Raw genomic sequence first — 24,650 nt, forward strand, 5'->3', positions numbered from 1 at the left:
AGTTCTTTCTGGGCACCATCACTGCCTTAAAAATCCCCTTAAGTCTAAAGATTGTGCCTCATGGCATAGCACACTTCTAAATTTAAAATGCTAAGCAGCATATCAAGCTGTAAAGTGGTAATAGTGGTCTGTGAACTACCCCAAAACATCATTGAGATTAATATAAACAAATTTGTAGATACGTAAATGATCCCATTTATCTATAGCATGTCATGGCTGTCTTAGTGAGATGCTCATTTAAAACAGTGTCAGTAATGATTAACCTTGACATTTAAAAGAACTTTAAAGAAAGTATTTCTATTAATCACATAATTATTTTTAACCTTTTTGTGAAAATACTTCTAGTGTTGCATTAAGGAAATTTACAATCAAAATGAAGCGTGAGCAATTAGACCTCAATTTGAAATTTATATAAATTTCTGTATTATTCCCTGCATTAGGCAAAAGTCTTAAGAATGCTAGCCACTGTGTATCTGGAGTGGGACATCGAGAAGTATCAAGATAAAGCCATAAGTGCTATCACTTTAGCAAATGAGGTAATACTACTAATATTCCATTTTCATTTCTTGAAAATATACCTGATAATTTAAATGAATTCATCTTATTGATTTGAATAGGAATATGTACATCCTTCTGGCATCTGCCTTGAGCTAAAAATCCTATTGAAATATGGGTCTCCTGATGAATTTGTTAATAAAGGTAGGAAGTATTAAAAACCCTTTACATGTATTGTACATAATTAGATGTTTATTTAATATTTATAAATCTGGCTTTAAACATAACTTAACACTTTATAGTTCATTATCTTTTATTATCTAGCCATCTCATTTTCAAACCTGCTTACTTCAATTATAGGATCACAGAAGACTACAGCTGAATTTTTTTATACTATATTTTTATATTTGACAAGCTATTAAGCCATAAGCTAAAGTAAAAGTTTTGTATCTAAGGATAGATAGATAGTTGATGGCAAAGCAAGGTAGATGATGATAGGCAGACTTACAGCAGGGACATACAAAACTGCAAGTCAGTCTTTGAAAACCTTCAACAAAGCAAACAACCTGAGCAGTTTTTTGAGTAAATAGTTGAAATTTGGCAAACCTTTGTCTTTGCCTGAAGTTTCACTAGGTTGATAAGCTGTTCATCAATTCTAACATGAACATAGACATTGAAACTAAAGAAGTGAGAGTTCAGGGCGCGTTTTGTTGGTGGGTATGAAATTGGCTCAAACAAAGCAAAGGGGAACTTTTTCAGAATTAGGCAATGTTACAAGTGATATCCCTCAGGGATCAGTGCTGGGGTTGTTTTTTTTTTAATGTACATAAACGATATCAGACAATAATGTAATCAATAAGAGGATTAAATTTGAAGATAATACTAAACTTGATGGAAAGGCAGCTAATGTACAGTAGAATAAGCTAAATTGTTACAGAGGGATTTGGACAGCATGAAGGCTTCAGCAGATTTGCAGTAGATGGAATTTAATGTAAGTAAATGTAAAGTATTACATGTAAGAAGTAAAATAGTTAGAATATAGAATAGTTTGAATACAAAATGGGAGGTATGAAACTTGAATGTATACCTTACGAGAAGGACCTAGGAATTTTAGTTGACACATTACTATGTAGATTGAGACAGTCTACAAAAGCGAATAAGAAAGCTAATAAAAAATTAGGTTATGTATTGCGATATGTGGAGTTCTATTCAAGAAAGGTTAGGGTTGAGTTACATAACGCACTAGTGAGGTGTCACATGTAATACTATATTCAGTTTTTGTCTCAATATTACAAAAAACATATTCCTGCGCTAGAGAAGGTCAAGGGAAGTGCAGGCAGATTTTCTAGAACATTAGAACAGTCTAGATGAGAACAAGGCATTAAACCCAACGAAGCTCACTGGTCCTGTCCACTTAATTATTCCAAAATAACATTAAGTCTAGTTTTAAAGGTACCATAAGTTATACTGTCTACCACACTACTCGGCAACTTATTCCATGTGTCTATGATCACGGTGTGAAAAAAATCTTTCTAATATTTGTGCGAAATTTACCATTGACAAATTTCCAACTGTGTCGCTGACCTGGCAGGTCATGATATCCAGCAACCTTGAGGGGATCCCACAAACCTTCAGGATGTTACATAGGGCAACTCGATCAACTGAGTTGAATGCTTTGCGAAAATCGACAAGGCTGCAAAGAAACTCTGGCGATATTCGCGTTTGCGCTCCATGAGAGCCCTTGGCGCCAGGATGCGGTTGATGGTAGACTTCTTCGATGTAAAATCAGACTGCTTCAGTCGCTGGTAGGTGATTAAGTGATCACGGATCCTATTGAGGATGACCCTATCATGGACCTTACTCGCCACCGCAGAGCAGTGTTATCCCCATGTAGTTGCCGTAATCCAGGCAATCACCCTTCCCTTTCTAGATTGGAACGACAAGTCCCATTTTCCAGTCAGGAATGAAACAGAAAACGGTTTGCACAATATAAAATGAAATGCTTAGATAAATGATATGCTTATTGATAAGTAAGGGGAAGGGGAGGGAGGAAAGATATTAACAGCCGATCAAAAAGGGAGAAACTTTGCTCTTCTGCCTTGCAATGCAGGAATTCTATATGCTTACTGGTGCCTAAATAAAGACTGATTGATCAAACTATTCCTGTCTTTCTTGGGGGTTACTTCCACACTGAAGCAAAGATTATTTGCAATGCCAGGTGGACAGCCTTACCACCAGCTTGGAAAAGTTCACCCCGGATACCACAGATCCCTGCAGCCTTCCCTCCTCTCAGCTGGTTCACCACCTGTGCAATCTCAGTGAGATTGGGTGGTTCACAACTAATTGGAGGATCAGCCTCAAGAACCGTGGACCCAAATATATCCAGCGTCCAAGCCGGAGGATCAGCTTTGAACAGCTGCTCAAAGTAGCCAGCCCAGCGGGTCACAGTTGCAGTGTCATCTGTAAAGACCGTTTCATCAGCCGCCTTGACTGAGGAAAGAATTCGAATGTGTGTAATGCTTCGATTCCTCTGCAAGCAAGATGTGGGTCACTAGACCACAGATGGTGTGCAACTTGCTCACAGATTCCTCTAACAAACACCTCCTTATCTGTCCTCAGAGCCATTGCTGCCGTCCTTCTCAGTTCCCAGTACAGACCAGAGTTGCCATCAAGCCGTGTGCTGCGACTCCTCTTGATGATATCCAGGGAGCCCTGCCAGATGAAACATCTCCTTCTGGAAACACCAATACAACCCTCTGCAACCTTCAGGGTCTTGTCACAGAAGGTCTCCCACATCACATTGGGATTGGCAGTCACACCCAAATCCGCAAGTTCCTCATACAAATTGTGTGCAAACTCGTTAGAAACAGCTTAATCTTGGAGTCTGGCCAAGTCCAACCTCATTTTCCAAGTAGGTGGTAGCCTACTGGACCTAAGCTGGATCTTCAGAGTAGCAACAACAAGTCTGTGGTCAAAATTCACAAAATGGGCACTTCTGTAGACCCTGAAGTTTTGCAAGAGCCTCCAGCATCTGCCCACGAGGATGTGATCAATCTCTTTCACTGCACCACCGGTATTGGAGTACCAAGTCCAACAATGTGGCTCAGGACACTGGAACCAGGATGGATCTATTAATTCGCAGCCCCTGACATTTAGCAAAGTTAAGGAACATGGAGCCACTTTCACCACAGTCACCAGACCCATAGGGACTGAGGTAATCCTCATAGCCAGCCCTGTCAATGCCAGTGGTTGCATTGAAGTCACCCTTGACTAGAGGAGTGTCACCTTGCGGGCACTCATCAACCACAAAGTGAAGCTGTGAATAAAATACCTTCCTCACCAAGACATCACTCACTGTGGTCGGAGCATACAACGAGACAACAGACAAGACACCCAGGGAGTGCCATAATCTGAGTCTCATATTACGCTCTTTGAAAGAAGTGACATCGGACACCATCGGAAGAAGCTGATCTGCTAGAGCAACAGCTGCTCCCTGACTATGACAGCCATAAGAGTGACCAGACCAATAAAAGGTGTACCCATCTACAGAGATCTGGCCAGTCCCAGGACTGCACACGTCAGAGAGTGCCGCCACTAAAATGTGGAGTTTACGCACCTTCATGATGCGAACAGCCTTTCTATGTGTGGGTGCAGCAGAGCTACTCCTGCAGAGAGCAAAAAGGAATCCTTTCTGTCATCTCACAGCTGTGTGAAGTTTTGTTACGGTGGCTGGTGTGCCAATCCTGTCACCAACCCCCATGATTTTCCTGCAAGTTGGAGGACTGCTTGCAGGGCTGGATGTAGTTTAACGTCATACCAAGGACAAGCATGAAGAAGACTTTCATTTAAATTCTGTTTGACATAAACAGCAACCTCGACTAACCTACTGATATACCTCACCAACAGATTTCGGGACTAAGAGTTATGAGTTATAAGGAGTGATTAAAAGAGTTGAACCTTTTCAGTTTAAATTAACAGAGATTAAGAGGGGACTTGATTGAAGTGTTTAAAATGATTAAAAGGAATTAGTACCATAGTTGTTAATTTAAAATAAACTCTGCAACAAGAACACAGAGACATTGTTAGAAAGTCATCAAGGCAGGTGTTGTACAAATGTTTCTTTACACAAAAGTACCATAGACAAATTAGATAAATTATCAAGTATTATAGTGATGGGTAGTGATTTTGGACAATCTAGGTGAATAAGGCAGATGTCCTCGTTGGGTTGAATGGCCTGTTCTCATCACAGTTTTCTAAGGTCGTACTCACACTAGACATGTTTGTTCCATAATGTGCTGAACTTGATTATCCCCTCTCCTTACTCCCCCACCGGCCTGCACACTTTCTTCTTCACTATACGACTTTATATAAAGCCAAAACAAGATCAGAATACGTGTGATAAGTGACACCGTGCATGTCAAAATAATTTTCCTTATTTTGTGCTTTTTTTTTGAAGTCATGTAGGGCAGAATAACGCTCTGCCCTCTTACAAATTTACTGAGTGTGCAGCACAGCATTTTGCTGTGAATCATGCTGCATGTATGAGAAGATTTTTATGGAAATTAATAATGTTAAGGGAGGAATTTGCAGATTTTCTTGCTGACTACAATTCATGTTCTGCAAGGTGAGAATAAAAACCTGGTTTCGACTAAAATGATGTTGCATCGTTGACATCATGTTTGTGATCTGTGCTTGGGCATGTTAGTGATAGCACTATTTCTGAATCCTCTGAACCATGCTCGGGCCTATCTGTTCCAAGCAGGCCACGGCATAGAGTGATCATACTGGTCAAATGAATTAAACTTTGCTGGGGTTACATGTGGATAAACATGGTTGGGCATGGAACAAATTTTAAGTGTGAGTACATCCTTAAGTTCTAATGTTCTATGCTTGATGAACCTGAAAGCATTCAAAAACTTTAAGGTGAAAAAGATATTGAAGACTGTAAGAGCGATCATGTTGCCCTCATTTATCATGCTGTTAATCAAGAATGTATCAGAGAGGAAGCATGTAATCATCTTAGATGGGTGTACTATATTCTTGCAGTGGATAAAGGTAGCTTTTCTACTGACATTGTTTTTATACACAGTAGCTATGTTGACATTATGCATGTCTTAAAGGGACCCATCCTTCTCCACACTATTGTCTACTGTTGTTTCTTCACCAAGGACTCCATAATCAGTAAGTTGTCATTGTGTTTAATTTTTTTTTTTCTGTCACTGTGCTCTCTCTCCTGGCCAAAGACTTACTGGTATCACTCAGCCCATCCAGTAAATTTTTTTATTCAGCTCTTTTTGATAGTTTCTGCTTTAGATAACTTCTGTCTTGGTTTTGAGATCTAGTGCTTCCTTGCTTCATTTGTATATGCCATTGAAGTTCCAACAGTCTGTGAACAACTGAATGTTCTCCTAGAGTTTCAGCTAATAGTTTGCACATTCCACTTTATTGTGTAGCACCCGTTACTGTGGTGGTGATTTTGGGCTTATCACTTTCTAACTGCAGCCTCCCATGCTGTGCTGTCACAGTAGTTAGTGGCTCTGGAGTAACATTTTCTGGGTGTAAGTCTGAGTAAGGTAACCCAGTGTTGTCCTAATTTCACATGTTCAGCCTTTTCAGTGTATTCCAAAGGAGTACTGATGACTTAAACCACCTGCCTTTTGGACTTAACTTTGGGTTTTCTGTCAGGATCAGTTCTCTTAGCCTTCCTTTTTCCACTGCTGTCACAAGGCAATGACTAGTTGCCCAGCGTGGGTTTTAAATTGTGGCCCAATGGTACATTATGTCTGGGAGACAAAACCTTTTTGCAGTCTATCCAGAGATCTTATGGGGCCCAGTGTCTCCATATGTTGCCTCAGAGAGGCATGTTATACAGATTGATGTGGATAGGCTATGTACTGGCACAACTATCTTTATTGCAGATAGCAGGCAGCATACTGTCCAGGGTGAAGCTGAAAGCAACAGGTGACAAGCACATAGGCAATTTGAACACACCAAATGCTGCCTACAGCCATTTGACTTATCATTGCATACCACTAGTTTAGTGGTATCATGTAAGATTTCCATTCTTTTGACTTGAACTTGAATCATTCCTGGCACTAAACTTTTAAGCATGAAAAAAACAAAACATGAATGGGTGATGGACATACTGCATCTCATATCTACCATAGGTTTCTTGTGGCCCATCTCAGTCTTTATTATGAGTTATGTAATAAAGCCATAAGCAATTTTATGGTTAGTGGAGTGTTTGAACTTTTTGTTTTGTTTTTATTTTCTTTTTTCAAGTGGCAGCAAAGCTGTTCGATACAAATGTTTCTCTGGATGTTTGTTTAAGTACTATTACGCAGTTTTTAGAAGATGGCAGGTAAGATAACATATGCCAAACTCAAAACCTAAAAACAAATTTAAAAAAATATAAAGATATTACATATACTGAAGCAAAGTTTTATATTAATAGGGAGGTACTTGCGTTTAATTTCATGAAAACTGTTTGTATGCATTTTGAAGATTGCCCAGAAATTGGGAAAGCTTTGGTAATGCATATTGAGCTGTTGTTGCAGAGAGGGAAGGAGCTGCTTGCCAAGCAGAAGATAGAAAATCTCATTACAGGTTCTTAATTTATTTTATTACAAATGTCTATAGTTTTCTTAAATGAAAAAATAATGCTAAATCTGACCATTCCTGTTAAAAAATCTGTAAAAATTTGATGGATTTAGTTAGAAGTCTTTTTAGAGACTTTGGTACATAGTACTAACCAAAATAATTAACATTTCAAATTTATAATTTAGAAGTATTTATAATTGTAAACTTTTAAAAAATCTAGCAAAAATGTTAAGATTTAGTAAACATTAAAATCCATTGAATTCATTGCAGTACAAAGTTCTGCTCAGAAAAATAACAAACAAACTTTGTTTTTTATATTTTTCACATTAACATTGTATCTTTCTGTAGTTTGTTGTTTATTTTTCAATATTCCACCACCTGTTATGTGACCTCATTCCTAGCTAGCACCTAACAGAAGATGATAATGATCACTGAATGGAATGAAATGGTAATCCATTTGAGATTCAAATACAAAAAAATGGAATAGTTAGGAAGAAAGAATTTAATAAAAACAGCTAATCTAATATTCAGGCTTGTTTTTGAATTTTAAATTCACTGTAAACACACAAACTCCAAATGTATGTATGTAGATGCAATGCAACCTTTGCAACTATTACGTTACCTTAATGTAAATGTTTTTAAAAGAAAGTTTCAGTTAAATATTTTCATTTTTCACCTAATAGTTGTGTTTCTTTTGTTTATGAAAGCAGTTATAGGTCTGTCATTTTAATTAAATTTACAGGTTGCAAGAATGGGAAGCAACTTTCATGTGAAACACTTGATCACCTCCACCTTCTTCTATGGGACAAAGCCGAGAAAAACTTTGAGGTATATTTCAACACTCAGTATACAATATATATATATATATATATATATATATATATATATATATATATATATATATATATATATATATATATATATATATATATACAGTGCATCCGGAAAGTATTTACAGTGGCATCACTTTTCCACATTTTGTTATGTTACAGCCTTATTCCAAAATGGATTAAATTCATTTTTTTCCTCAGAATTCTACACACAACACCACATAATGACAACGTGAAAAAAGTTTACTTGAGGTTCTTGCAAATTTATTAAAAATAAAAAAACTGAGAAATCACATGTACATAAGTATTAACAGCCTTTGCATCCTGTTTCCCCTGATCATCCTTGAGATGTTTCTGCAGCTTAATTGGAGTCCACCTGTGGTAAATTCAGTTGATTGGACATGATTTGGAAAGGCACACACCTGTCTATATAAGGTCCCACAGTTCATGCCAGAGCACAAACCAAGCATGAAGTCAGAGGAATTGTCTGTAGACCTCCAAGACAGGATTGTCTCAAGGCACAAATCTGGGGAAGGTTACAGAAAAATTTCTGCTGCTTTGAAGGTCCCAGTGATCACAGTGGCCTCCAACATCTGTAAGTGGAAGAAGCTCGAAACCAGCAGGACTCTTCCTAGAGCTGGCCGGCCATCTAAACTGAGTGATCGGGGGATAAGGGCCTTAGTCAGGGAGGTGTCCAAGAACCCGATGGTCACTCTGTCAGAACTCCAGAGGTCCTCTGTGGAGAGAGGAGAACCTTCCAGAAGGACTTCTATCTCTGCAGCAATCCACCAATCAGGCCTATATGGTAAAGTGGCCAGACAGAAGCCACTCCTTAGTAAAAGACACATGGCAGCCCGCCTGGAGTTTGCCAAAAGGCACCTGAAGGACTCTCAGACAATGAGAAACAAAATTCTCTGCTCTGATGAGACAAAGATTGAACTCTTTGGTGTGAATGGCAGGCGTCACGTTTGGAGGAAACCAGGCACCGCTCATCACCAGGCCAATACCATCCCTACAGTGAAGCATGGTGGTGGCAGCATCATGCTGTGGGAATGTTTTTCAGCAGCAGGAACTGGGAGACTAGTCAGGATAAAGGGAAAGATGACTGCAGCAATGTACAGAGACATCCTGGATGAAAACCTGCTCCAGAGCACTCTTGACCTCAGACTGGTATGACGGTTCTTCTTTCAGCAGGACAACGACCCTAAGCATATAGCCAAGATATCAAAGGAGTGGCTTCAGGACAACTCTGTGAATGTCCTTGAGTGGCCCAACCAGAGCCTAGACTAGAATCCGATTAAACATCTCTGGAGAGATCTTAAAATGGCTGTGCACCGATGCTTCCCATCCAACCTGATTTAGCTTGAGAGGTGCTGCAAAGAGGAATGGGCAAAACTGGCCAAGGATAGGTGTGCCAAGCCTGTGGCATCATATTCAAAAGACTTGAGACTGTAATGTCCCAGAGGTGTTCTATTGGATTTAGATCAGGCAAGTGTGGTGGCCAGTCAATTATATCAATTCCTTCATCCTCCAGGAATTGCCTTTATGCTCTCGCCACATGAGGCAGGGTATTGTCTTGCACCAGGAGGAACCCAGGACCCACTGCACCAGCATAGGGTCTGACAATGGGTTCAAGGATTTCATCTCGATGCCTAATGGCAGTCAAGGTGCCGTTGTCCAGCCTGTAGAGGCCTGGGTGTCCTTCCATGGATTTTCCTCCCTAGACCATCACTGACCCACCACCAACAGTGCTCAATCTGTTCCTCATTGCCCAAAGGAGCAGATACAAGTCCTGCTGATGGGTTAAGGACCTTCTTTGGCCCTGTCCAGCTCTCCTAGAGTAACTGCCTGTCTCCTGGAGTCTCCTCCTTACCCTTGAGACAGTGCTGGGAGACACAGCAAACCTTCTAGCAATGGCACCTAGTGAAAAAACAGTCAGAAAAGATTTGGAGGGGAAAATGTCAGTGGCCTCCACCTGTTAAACCATTCCTGTTTTGGGGGTTGTCTCATTGTTGCCCCTCTAGTGCACTTATTGTTAATTTAATTAACACCAAAGCAGCTGAAACTGATTAATAACCTTCTCTGCTACTTAACCGGCCAGATCAATATCCCTTAGGTTTCATCAACTTGATGCTATATATTCTTATTAAAAAGTGTTCCTTTAATTTTTTTGAGCAGTATACTTATCCATAATACATATGGCATTAAAGAAATATATATATGTACATATATATATATATATATATATATATATATATATATATATATATATATATATATCTCATTTTCAATGTATAGCATATGCACTTTTAAGAAATCTCTGTTTTGTAGAAGTGAGGAATATTCCAGTGTGATGGTAAATACTGCTGTGACGTTGCACTGTGATCTGAATTTTGCCATGCCATTGATACCGGGGTAATCCTGGAAATGGTGAACCACAACTTTTCAGTAACATCAAACAATGAACTTCACCTAAGTTCCTCGTAAGCTGACAAAAATAATAATTTAATGATCATATAAACACACAATACTCGTGCTGCATTTAAGTCTATTTTTTTTCCCCTCACACTTCAGTTACGGCACTCTCCTGTGGCAAGTGTAGAATGTAGCACTGCACAAGACCCACAGGCTAGGACAAGAGGCAATAAACTTTAGAGTTCAGAGGTTTCATAACCGTATTTTATGGAAGATTATTTGTGCTAAAGTTAAATACAACCCTATGTTTTAACTACATCACAATGCTTATGCATATGGTGTATTTTAATTTTGGCATGCCTTTATTGTGTCATAATTAAAAAACATATCAACCAGATGATTGATTGCATTTCGCTATGGCACGCAATTTTCAATTCAGTTTAAAATGCAATGCAAAAGTATATTGTGTAGAAATTAATGTCCATATATTGTGTGTCATAACAAAAAGCAATGCAAACATTTAGCATTTTGCTTAGTGGCTGTTTAAATTGCATTTCAATTTAAGACCATGCGTAAATCATGTCAAAACTGAATGTAATCAAATAACTAATCTGCTTCAAAAGATGGTGCAAGGGTTGTGTAAGGGGTGTTAATGTGGAGTGATTACCTCAAATGGTGAAAAGTATACTTTAGTTCTCATGGAAAATTTGTACCTTTAAGTTGTCTAAATAATGTCTTATGCTTCTTTATTTAGAGAAAAGCCAAACAAAATGACACCTTTTATTGGCTAACTAAATAGATTACAATATGCAAGCTTTCGAGGCATGTAATCTTGCCAGAAGAAGGGGCCTGAGTTGCCTCGAAAGCTTGTATATTGTAATATTTTTAGTTAGCCAATAAAATGTGACATTTTGCTTGGCTTTTCTCTACATTCATAATGGCTAACATGGTACAACACCCTAGTACTACTTGCTTTATATCATATTGTTCTGTTCTTCTGATTGTCCTTACTGACTAGTCAAAAATTTTTGCAATAGCTGCTACTGTCTTCCTCATCTGCAAGTATTTGCACATGCCCTGGTTGATGATATACATCAGAGGGCTGCGACCCACTAGAGGGCCTCAATAAACTTTAAGGGGGTGGCAAAATGTATAATATACTGTAATGGACATGGAGAACACCATGGACAGCAGCGTATCATGTAAATCAGGGCAACATGTTGAAGACTGACACTGAGAGATTAAAAGGGTTTGTACCATATTTGGTTGAAATGGAAAATAAGGGCTGGGCTGTAGTGGATGGCTTTTCTTTTAGTAAGGAGGTGGGTGCGATAGTGATCACATCAACTGGATTCAAACGTCATGCAGTCTGCTGATAAAAGAGTGAGGGCCAGCATTGACCTTTTTAAAAATGCAAGCTGTGTTGCAGCACTAGCAGAAATATAATCTATACTAATAAAAGGCAAAGCCCTCACTGACTCACTCACTCACTTACTCATCACTAATTCTCCAACTTCCCATGTAGGTAGAAGGCTGAAATTTGGCAGGCTCATTCCTTACAGCTTACTTACAAAAGTTGGGCAGGTTTCATTTCGGAATTCTACGCATAATGGTCATAACTGGAACCTATTTTTCTCCATATACTGTAATGGAATTTAGCTCGATGGCCATGGGGGGCGGAGCTGCGTGTCACATCATCACGCCTCCCACATAATCACGTGAACTGATTGTGAACGCAGCACATAGAAAAGTAAGGAAGAACTCCCAAAGAGTGCTGAAGAAAAATGCATACAAGTTTATTCATAAGTGCAGCTACTGCGGAAACAAAGCACGGTGTAAACAGTAAGTTTAAATTAAGTTTATGGATACGCTCCTGCTGCCGTTTGTCATGCCTTCGTCGAATACTTTATTTGCGAGATACAAGTTTAATGAGAAGACACAAGGTATAAACGAGACTTTGGATCATTTTGTAACAGAGTTAAAATTGCCTTAGCGAGAAACTTTTAAGTGCAGGGTCTTAGCTAACATTAAATAAAGCCGTGGACATCGCAACATCACACAAGAGAGCAGCTCACGTGAACTGACTGAACGCAGTACGAGTGATCACTTACATGCATCAAACCTGTTCAAAAAACGCATTACACAATTGACAAGGTAGGAAAAGAATATGCTCCGAGCTGAGCTCCACAGCTAACGCGGTCTTGCAGAAGCAACTTCGTCACGCTGCCACCAAATACTCACAGAAAAATCCACAAGTTAATACTCACACTGTCTCTAGAGTTTCTCCACACTCAATGTATTCCTCGCATCTCCGTTATACCCTCTGATCTCCCATTTCAATTCAGATGCCTCTAATTTCCAGTAACACTCTGCTGCACGATGACAAGTAATAAGTCTCAGGGACAGACCCTACAAAAGGTTGCCATTGATTTCAGGCAAGATTGCTTTTCTCCTGGACAACTATACGTTGCATTCTCAAGAGTGAGCTCACGCAGCTTCATCATATTACAACCAGAGTGCTGAACTGACAACGTGCTATATAAAGAAAACTATAACAATCGTAATAAACTAACAATAAAACAGGGGAGAACCCGTGGATTAAATAAAAAGGCAGCTTCCTTGGCAAAGCAAGGAAAAAGGATGGCCTTATATGTCGTTCGTTTATAAAACAGTGGAGAAGCTGTGTAAAGGCTGCTTCACAAAAAACCAGCGGAGCACCTTATATGAGCAGGCAGTCAGCTAAAGAAGGGAATCAATAAATATCTATTATCGTAATAAACAAACAAAAAATAGCGTACAAGCAGTGGATTAAATTAAGGAAATGGGTACCTGAACAGTAAAGTAAGTCTCGAATAGCTACACAATAACTATAACAATCGTAATAAACGAACAATAAAACAAGCAAGGAGAAACAACGGCCTTATGCGGCGTTCGTTTATAAAGCAGAAGAGAAGCTATGTGAAGGCAGCTACACAAAAAAACAGCAGAGCGCCACACTCTTAATGTATTTCTCACATCACCGTTATACCCTCTGATCTCCCATTTCAATTTAAATGCCTCAAATTTCCAGTAAGGCCCTGTTTCGCGATGACAATTAATAAGTCTCAGGGACAGACCCTACAAAAGGTCAAAAGGCCATTGATTTGAGGCAACATTGCTTTTCTTCTGGACAACTATACATTGCTTTCTCAAAAGTAATCTCAGTGCACAGCTTGGTCATATTATAACCGGAGTGCTGAACTGACAACGTGGTATACAAAGAGATCCTTAACAGATAGTTATTGGTATATTTTCCCTCAGTTTAAAAAGGTTTTCTTTTCTTCTTAATAAAAATTTAAAAGCAGTTCTTCGTCGCTGTGAAGCGCGGGGATTTTACTATATACAGTATATATATATACATATATATGTATATATATGTATGTATGTATATGTGTGTATATATATATATATATATATATATATGTAGAGATATATATATATGTAGATATGTATATATATGTGTATATATATATATATATATATATGTGTGTGTGTATATATGTAGATATGTATATGTATATATATATATATATATGTAGATATGTATATATCTATACTAATAAAAGGCAAAGCCCTCACTGACTCACTCACTGACTCATCACTAATTCTCCAACTTCCCGTGTAGGTAGAAGGCTGAAATTTGGCAGGCTCTTTCCTTACAGCTTACTTACAAAAGTTGGGCAGGTTTCATTTCGAAATTCTACGCGTAATGGTCATAACTGGAACCTATTTTTTCGTCCATATACTATAACTAGCAGAATACCCGCGCTTCGCAGCGGCGAAATACTGCATTAAAATCTAATCTAACCTTTTTAAACTGAGGGAAAATATACCAATAATTATTTGTTAAGGATCTCTTTGTATACCATGTTGTCAGTTCGGCCCTCCGGTTGTAACATGACCAAGCTGTGCGCTGAGCTTACTCTTGAGCATGCAACTTACAGTTGGCCATGTGAACAGTAATCTTGTCTCAAATCTCACAGCTTGGATTGCTGCTGTCATAATCGGTTTGAGTTTCATGGTTTGTTTCAATTACGACAGTATTTGCAGGATTTGTTGTATTGAAGTGAGATTCGCATCTGTCAAGCGTTGTAAGCACACAACCGGTTTCAGCGATAAAATCACATCCAGCTTTTGAGAGTTTAAACATTCATAAACATCAAAGTGTCCACTACTGAAATCGTCACCTGTGAATCTAAGATGTTTAAGAGGCATTGGCGGTTGTCGAAAGGTGTAAAATATTTGGCCATTTCGGTACACTTGAAAGCGACAACCGAAAGATTCAGTGGCAGCCATCAACTCACATGCAGAACCATAGGTGAAGGGCTTAAGCATTTCACTCTTACAGTGCTCCTGTGTAGTATAATTATCTCCTGTACCGTCATCAGTCCACACCTTGAACCTGTCCCAGTCATTCAATACATAAGACACAATGTTCCTCCGAATATCAAGAGTGAGCCTGATATGGCCGTGCAATATGTAACAAAGAGAATGGAAAAGGTAGGTGGTATCTCCGGGCATGGAAACCGGTAACTATCGGTAAGTGATAGTTCTTTGATCGATGGTGATCACCTCGATAGACATGGTAATGGGGGTTGGAATGATAAAGGAAATGGGTACCTGAGCAATGTAAAGTAAGTGTAAAATACCTATACAATAACTATAATTGTAATAAACAAACAATAAAACAGCGGAGAAGCCGTGGATTAAACAAAAAGGCTGTAGTTTTCAGTAGGGAGACGTGAATCCCGTGGCGAAGCAAGGAAGGGAATGTAGAGACTGGAGCGACGGACGGCCTTATATAGGCAGGCAGCCAACAACGTGGGAGGTGTTGGGATGGGGGACCCAACGCCGCCTCATACGGTAACCGAGCTGCAGGCTATGGACGTATATATGTACGTATTTAGGATTCAGTTAGCGTTGCCTTCTACCTACACGGGAAGTTGGAGAATTAGTGACGTTGGAAAGTTCAATATGGCGGCTGACAGAAATAAACCACCGAAATACCACCGAAATAAGTATGTACATTGGTTTCGGTTAGCGCAGGGAAGCCGCCTACCAAATTTCGTGAAGATGGGGCCATATATGAGAAAGTTCAAAATGGCGGACGTTGTCGACCGTTATCGACCGTTATGACCGTTACGTGTAGAATTTCGAAATGAAACCTGCTTAACTTTTGTAAGTAAGCTGTAAGGTATAAGCCTGCCAAATTTCAGCTTTCTACCTACATGGGAAGTTGGAGAATTAGTGATGAGTCAGTCAGTCAGTCAGTGAGGGCTTTGCCTTTTATTATTATAGATAGACTTCTGCTCGATGCCCATGGGAGGCGGAGTTACGCCTCCCACGTAATTGTGACTGCCCATATAAGGCCGTCCGTCAGCGGCAATCCAATAGAAACACTGCCGCTAAATATTCACGGATGAAGGACTGTGCTTATGCAAAGAAAGATGAGATGGTCAGGGTGGTGTTTGGCACAAACTCAGCGAAACTGTGAGAGAAACTTTTAAGTGCCGGGTCTTAGCTAACATTAAATACAGCCGTGGACATCACACGAGATGGCACCAGCACAGCTGGGAACCTTCGATGCATGTACACCGAGCGTCTCACGTGAACTGACGCAGTGCACAGACAAAAAGCAACAGTTCCAAAGAGTGCTGAACAAAAAACGAATTACACAATTGAGAAGGCAGCAAAAAATATGAAGTGTGTGATACATACAAGCATATTCATAAGTGCAGCTACTGTGGAAACAAAGCACACAGTGGAAAAAGTCAATGTCCCGCTAAAGGAAGCATGCATGCAGTGTGTCACGTCTCAGATAAAGAGGAAGACGAGCTGTTTATTGATGCAGTAAGAAATGAATCGATGAATGAAACCTGTTATCTTTACAACGATTGACAAACACGGAATGTAACTTGAACACAACACATCCTACAAATACGAACCTGATTGAAAGAAATAATGATAATTAAATCCTTGATGACAGCAACACTCATAACACTCACAAAACAATAACTGTATATTGACAATCATGTTACGTTATTTTTGAAATGTTCCCTTTTCTTTTTCATAACTTCTTTAACACACTACTTCTCCGCTGCGAAGCGCTAGTATAAATATATATATATATATATATATATATATATATATATATATATATATATATATATATATTGTAACAAACTTAGAGCCAAACAGAAGAAAGGTTTGGGGTTTTCCGGCCCCGTATATTGTCTACAATCCAGCTCCTAATAAACAAAAATGGTCAGACAGAAAAAACAAAACAATTGCATCTGCGCGACGCCATACTAGGCGTCGGCGGCCATTTTATATGGGAGGAGCCAGAAGTGGAGGAATGCTGGGAAGGAGGCATGAGGGATGCCGGGACTGGTGACGTCAGGGAAGATGGCGGAGGAAGGGCGGAAGTAGACGCACTGCGGTATAGTGGCTCATGGCGGAGCGTCTTTACTTCTGGAAAACAAAGGAAAAAGGTTAGTACTCCGCCATTCCCCGCCAGCAAACGTCTCTCGATGTGTTTTAAGGTCCTTCCGGGGCCTCCTAGTTGCGCATGCGTGACACGACCCCCCCCCTTAGCCCGAGACCGTCAGGACAGGCGGACCCAACCGAGAGGTCGTGAATACGAGAGCGTCATCGGCGTTGGCCTGAAGGCCGCCGTGGCGATAAGTGACCGTGAACTTATAGGGTTGTAAGTCCAGAAACCACCTGGTGACCCGCGGGTTCGACTCCTTATGAAGGGACATCCACTGCAAGGCCGCGTGGTCAGTCACCAGAGTGAACTCGCGACCCAACAGGTAGTACCGGAGATAAGTCACGGCCTACTTAATGGCCAGGGCTTCCTTCTCCACCGCCGCATACCGGGTCTCCCGGTCCAGCAGTTTCCGGCTCAGGTACATCACAGGGTGTTCGACACCATTGATGCTTTGGCTCAACACGGCACCCAGGCCTGTGTCCGAAGCATCGGTCTGGAGAATAAAGGGCATCCCAAAATCAGGGGTTCGTAGTATAGGTGTCGACGTCAGGGCCTTTTTTAAGTCACTGAATGCAGTTTCTGCCTTGTCGTTTCATACCACATGAAGGGGAACGCCTTTCTTTGTTAAGTCAGTCAAGGGTGCTGCCCTCTCGGAGAAACGGGGTACGAACCGGCGGTAGTACCCAGCCAGCCCCAGGAAAGCCTGCTCCTGTCTCTTGGTACTCGGACGGGCCATCCCAGGATGTCTTTAACTTTGGAACATTGGGGTTTCACCTGTCCTCGTCCCACAAGGTAGCCTAAATATTTGGCCTCCTTCAAGCCAAAGAAACACTTACGGGGGTTAATGTGGAGGCCGGCTTTAGCTAGTGTCGCGAGGACAGCTGAGACCTGCAATAGATGTTCCTCCCAGGTGCCGGAATAGATGACGACGTCATCCAGGTAGGCGGCACTATAGGACTGGTGGGGCTTCAGCACTCTATCCACCAGACGCTGAAAGGTCGCTGGGGCCCCGTGCAGCCCAAATGGGAGGACCTTGTACTGCCAATGTCCACTAGGGGTGCTAAAGGCCGTTTTCTCTTTCGCGGATGCCGTTAAAGGAATTTGCCAATACCCCTTCGTCATGTCAAGGGTAGTCAAGTATCGGGCCACACCCAGCCACTCGAGTAGGTTGTCAATGCGGGGCATCGGGTAGGCGTCGAACTTGGAGACCTGGTTTAGACGTCTGAAGTCATTGCAGAACCTCCAGGAGCCGTCTGGCTTGGAAACGAGGACGATTGGACTAGACCAGGGACTATGACTTTCCTCAATAATGTCCATATCCAACCTGCGTTGCACCTCCAGTTCCACTTCAGTGTATTTCGCCTCCGGGAGTCTATAGGGCCTCTCCCGAACGATCACTCTGGGGTCTGTGACTATATCGTGTGCAATCAGGGCGGTCCGACCAGGTGACTCGCTCACCACTTCAGGGTTGGCGTGGATGACCTGGGTTATCTAACGCCGTTGTAAGGGTGTCAGCTCGTCTCCGAGGTTAAGGGCAGACGCGCCAGTGAATAGGGAGAGGGACCTTTGGGTGTTGGGGACCTCTTCCCTGTCTTTCCACGGTTTCAAAAAGTTGACGTGGTAGATCCTCTCACTCGGTCGACGATTCGGTGGAGAACCAAATAGTCGGCGAGCCCCTTTCTTTCTTTAACCTCGTATGGCCCCTGCCAATGAGCTAGCAGTTTAGAGTGGGAGGTGGGAACGAGCACCATCACTCGATCCCCCGGGTGGAACTCTCGGAGGACTGAGTTGCGGTTGTAACACCGGGCCTGCGCTGCCTGCGCACAAGTCACGTGGTCTTTTAGGATAGGCCTGATTTTAGCGAGCTTGTCGCGCAGTTGCGCGACGTACTCCAATATATTGGAGGAGGGAAGGGCCTCATCCTCCCAGCCCTCTTTTAGTGTGTCTAAAAGCCCCCGGGGTTGTCGTTCATACAATAACTCAAAGGGGGAGAAGCCCGTAGAGGCCCTGGGGTACCTCTCGGTAGGCAAAAAGCACTAGCGGTAGGAGTTGGTCCCAATTCCTGCCATCGGCGCTGACTACCTTGCGAAGCATCTGCTTAAGCATCTGATTAAATCCTTCTACCAACCTGTCTGTTTGGGGGGGGTGGCGGAACAGACGTCTTTAGATGCTTTATTCTGAGTAATTTAGCAACCTCCCTGAACGTATCCGAGGTGAAGGGAGTACCCTGGTCCGTGAGGACTTCTTTGGGGATACCCATTCTTGAAAATAAGTTGACTAACTCCCTTGCGATATTTTTCGTATTAGCGGAGCGCAGGGGAACCGCCTCTGGGTATCGGGTTGCATAATCGACCATGACTAATATGTATTTGTAACCACGGTTTGAGGGTTCAAGGGGTCCTACTAAATCGACCCCAATTCGTTCAAATGGAATGTCTATTAAAGGAATGGGGACGAGAGGAGTGCAGTCCCTCCTAGGAATCTGGCGAATCTGACACTCTGGGCAGGACTGACAGAAACCCCGGACCACCTCATTGATCCCGGGCCAGTAAAAACACAGTTTGACTCTCTCCAGTGTTTTTTTGGCCCCGAGGTGGGCGCCTAAGATGTGAGCATGTGCCAGTTCACACACCTCCCGCCGGAAGGTACGTGGGACTAACAACAACTTCCGCACCTCACCCTCGTGAGTTGCTACCCGATACAACAGATCGTTTTCTAGGACAAAGAATGGCTCGCGTGGCATGGAACCATCAGCTAGTGAGCAGCCTGGCAGAACAACCGCATTCCGGGCAAACCGCAGGGAATCGTCATTCCACTGCTCCATCTTAAATGAGGCAGGCGTGGATCGAAATTGATGATCCAAATTGCTCAATGGGTCTTGTGAGCGGCTGTGCGGAAGGGTCCCCTGGCTTGTCCCTCCCCCGGCGGATACTTCCGGGTCAGAGTCCGTCGCCTGAGAAACGTCCCCCGATGTGCCTGCGCCATCTTGGCTTGCCCCAGAGCATGGCGTGGAGACCGCTGGAAGGGCGCCTCGTCCCCTCATAGCCAGACCTAAGGAGGCTTCGGGAGCGGTGTGCGTCTTACCGCAATTTGTTTGCGACCAGTCTTGTCCCAAAATGACCGGATAGGGGTACGGGCAATACGCGACCATCAAACTGGAAACCTGCCCCTTCCAGGTAATAAAGCACCGGGCGGAACGGTAAGACCTGGTCTCTCCGTGCACACATGTGACCTGTAAGTGCTGTTTAAGCCTTTGTCGCGGTAATACATAACGGCGAGCAACAATGGTGATGTTGCTGCCAGAGTCAAACAAAGCCACCACCGAGTGCCCATTCAACAACACCACTCCCGTGTTTGGAGTTGCCAGCGGGTGCGACGGAGTACAATACCTTTCCTTGGAGGCCCAGGTGCAGTCCATCGGCTCCATTGCCGTGTTGAGGGGACAGGTCGGTAGTAGGTGTCCGGTCTCTCCGCACTTGTAACAGCGCGGAGAGGCCGGTTTTTCTTTGGGTTTCAATGGCGCTTCCGCAGCGCGTCGAGTGGGCTCGGGGTGGGCCACCCATCCCTGCCGGTTCCCACGCTTGTCTTTCGGACCCCGGCTTGGTAGGCCACGAGCTGACGCTCCAGGGCCTCCAGGAGTACCGACATATCCTTATATGGGTGGCGCCGGACCTGCTGGGCAAGGGAGCTAGGTAGGGCGTTAACCAGGCCCTCACAGGCCACTGTTTCTACGACCTTCCTGGCTTGGGGACCTTCGGGCCGTAGCCATCGCCCCATTTTTCCCCAGAAATCGAAGGCCTGTGCTCGGGCCGGCTTATCCGGGTCAAACTGCCAGGTTCTCCACTCTGCTGCCTGCTGGCCCGGCGTTATGCCGTAGCGTGCCAGGATCTCCTGTTTCTGGAGGTCATACTGTGCGGCCTCCTCCTCGGGGAGGTCGTAATAAGCACTCGTTCCGGGTGGCCGTCCGTTCAAAAATGCCGAGGTATGACTCCACATTGTTGGCCTCGGTCATAGGCACCAGGGGCTGGGCCGTTGCGTGAGGCGGATCAGGTCTTATTCTTTGAGGCTCGGCCAACTGGGTCTTGGTTTGCTCCAGCTCCCTGTTAGTAGCGGCCTGGGCCTGTTGCAGGGCGACGATCTGGGCATTCATCCCCTGGAGTACAGTGTTCAGGTCCTGTCCTTCCGTCATCTCCTTTGGACAAGTATCCTGCCAACTACGCCAATGTAACCAACTGAACAAACAGAAGAAAGGTTTGGGGTTTTCCGGCCCCGTATATTGTCTACAATCCAGCTCCTAATAAACAAAAACGGTCAGACAGAAAAAAAACAATTGCATCTGCGTGACGCCATACTAGGCGTCGGTGGCCATTTTATATGGGAGGAGCCAGAAGTGGAGGAATGCTGGGAAGGAGGCATGAGGGATGCCGGGACTGGTGACGTCAGGGAAGATGGCGGAGGAAGGGCGGAAGTAGACGCACTGCGGTATAGTGGCTCATGGCGGAGCGTCTTTACTTCTGGAAAACAAAGGAAAAAGGTTAGTACCCCGCCATTCCCCGCCGGCGAATGTCTCTCGATGTGTTTTAAGGTCCTTCTGCGGCCTCCTAGTCGCGCATGCGTGACAATATATATATATATATATACCGATCTACATGCTCTAGTGCCGACGTCCGAGGTTCGATTCCCGAGAGGGGGTGCACTGAGTATGTACGCGCGCTTCCTGATTCATTTTAACCTCACATCCCTTGGCTTGAGACGTATGAAAAAATATGCGGTTAACGCAGAAAGACAGATCACCAATTGAAGCTTTATGAATAATGGATACTTTATTCGCCATCAATGATTGTTTTGGTAAAGCCATACTCAGTGTATTCATTAGATGAACGGTAAAAAAGTAAGAGCGAGGGGAGGGTGACTTATTGAGACACGCAGGCGAAACCACAATAGCACGCGGGCTCGATGTAGTGCGCGTCAACTCGATCTGAATTGCGCGATCACATTTGAAAAAATATATCTTTTCAAGTTCTATTTAGTCGACAGAAATATCTTTGGTTGGAATTTAAGGCAAATTTACTCTTTACATTTGTATGGTGAAGAAAAATTTATGCAATGATGCCTACATTTAACTTACATTCCTACCAAAGATATTTCTGTCGACTAAATAAAAATTCCTTCTATTTAAAATTTAAATAGAACTTGAACAGATACGATATTTCATAATATCCACACAGACTTTCACGTAAGAGCGGGAGTCATCCGTTTTAACAAACAGCGTATTTCACTGATACGAAATAGCCTGCCCATTTAATTATTTAGGAATGGATAAATAAATTAAGATTATGTACAAATAATGTTTTTCATTTTTCTTCCTCGATGGATTCTGGCACCCCCAGCAACAGCTGCTCGCACCCCAAAGGATATATATATATATAGATATATAGATATATATAGATATATATATATAGATATATATATAGATATATATATATATATAGATATATATATATAGATATATATATAGATATATATATATAGATAAATCAGAAAAAGTTGGGACAGTGTGGAAAATGTGAATAAAAAAATAAAGCAGTAATTTACAAATTTCCCTTAACGTTTATTTCATTGCAGACAGTATGAACACAAGATAATTCATGTTTTTTTTGGTCAACATCATTTGATTTGTAAATAAACATCCATTCTTGCCATTCAGGCTTGACACATTCAAAAAAAAGTTGGGATGGGGGCAATTCAGAGGTAGTAATGAGGTATAATAACTAAATAATGATGTGATTTCAAACTGGTGATGTTAACAGGTGATTGCAATCATGATTCGGTATAAAAGCAGCATCGAGGAAAGGCCTACTCCTTTAGGAGCAAAGATGGGCAGAGGATTGCCAGTTTGCCACCAAGTGCAGGCAAAAATCTTTGAAATGATGAAGAAAAACGTTTCTCAAAGACAGATAGGAAGAGATTCGGGCATTTCTCCCTCCACAGTACATAACATAGTGAAAAGAATCAGGGAATCTGGAGAAATTACCATGCGCAAAGGCCAAGGACGCAAGCCTAAACTGAATGGCCGTGATCTCCGAGCCCTCAGATGGCACTGCATTAAAAACCGTCATTCATCAATAAATGATATAACTGCGTGGGCTCAGGACTACTTCAGGAAGTCACTCTCAAGCACTACAGTACGTAGTTACATTAGGAAATTCCAGCTAAAACTGTACTGTGTAAAAAGGAAGCCCTACATAAATAGTGTCCAGAAGTGCCGTCGACTTCTCTGGGCTCTGAGGCATCTGGGATGGTCCACTGTGCAGTGGAAACGTGTATTGTGGTCAGACGAATTGGTTTTTCACATCTTTTTTGGAAGAAATGGACACCGTGTGCTGCGGACCAAAGAGGAAAAGGACCATCTAGACTGTTACCAGATACAAGTCCAAAAGACAGGGTCTGTCATGGTATGGGGTTATGTCAGTGCCTTCGGCAAAGGTAACTTGCACTTCTGCGATGGCACCATTAATGCTGAGAAGTATATCTCAGTTTTGGAGGAACAAATGCTGCCTTCAAGACGACGTCTTTTCCAGGGACGCCCATGCTTATATCAGCAAGACAATGCGCATAACAAAGGCATGGCTGTGTAAGAAGAAGGTGTGGATGCTTGACTGGCCTGCCTGCAGCCCTGATTTGTCTCCTATAGAGAATGTTTGGCGCATTTTGAAACGAAAAATGCGTCAACGAAGACCCCATACTGTTGTGCACTGTGGACGCGGCCCGGGCACAGACAGGCAGACATGTTGTTAAATCACCACCACATGTTTATTTACACTATTTACAGAATTAAGTCAGTGCACACACGAACCCCGACAAAGTCCTGGCCACTCAACGCCTTCTTCGGGCCACCTCCACTCTCCTCTCCTGCTTTGTCTTGCTTCCACTCGACTCCAACCTCGAATGAAGGGAGATGGCCCCTTCTATCTCATCCCAGAAGCTCTCCAGGTGTCCCTGCTCCTCTTCCCCCCAGCACTTCCTGGTGTGGCGGAAGTGCTGAGGTCCAGGGTCCCCAAGGCATTGGGGCACCCCCGGCGGTGACTACGGGTCCCTACAGGGTTGGGCTTCCAAGCCCCCTACCCGTGGCCCCCAAAGCAACCAGGATGGCGGCCCCCACGTGATCCAGGGTGGGCATAGACCCTCTTCCTGTTCCTCAAGGCGTCCCGGCCTGGTCGTTGCCCCTGGCATCCCTGACAGCACCTAAAACGTTGTTTGCAGGAAGAATGGGACAAACTAACACCTGCAACACTTAGTCACTTGATTTCTTCAATGCCTAAACGTCTTGTTAAAAAAGTGTTGTTAAAAGACAGGGGAACTGTATAAAATGGTAAATGCTGTACTGTCCCAACTTTTTTTGAAATGTGTTGCAAGCCTGAATGGCAAGAATGGATATTTATTTACAAATCAAATGATATTGACAAAAAAAAAACATGAATTATTTTGTGTTCATACTGTCTGCAATGAAATAAAATTTGAGGAGAATTTATAACTTGCTTTTTTCTTTTTTTATTCACATTTTCCACACTGTCCCACCTTTTTCTGATTTGGGGTTGTAGATATAGATAGATATATATAATATAGATAGATAGAGATAAAGATATATATGTATATGTATATGTGTGTATATATGTATGTGTGTGTGTATATATATATATATATATATATATATATATATATATATATATATATATATATATATGTGTGTGTGTGTTTATGTATATACTAGCAGAATACCC

The sequence above is a fragment of the Polypterus senegalus genome, chromosome 10 (assembly GCF_016835505.1).
Source record: "Polypterus senegalus isolate Bchr_013 chromosome 10, ASM1683550v1, whole genome shotgun sequence".
Taxonomy (NCBI): domain Eukaryota; kingdom Metazoa; phylum Chordata; class Cladistia; order Polypteriformes; family Polypteridae; genus Polypterus; species Polypterus senegalus.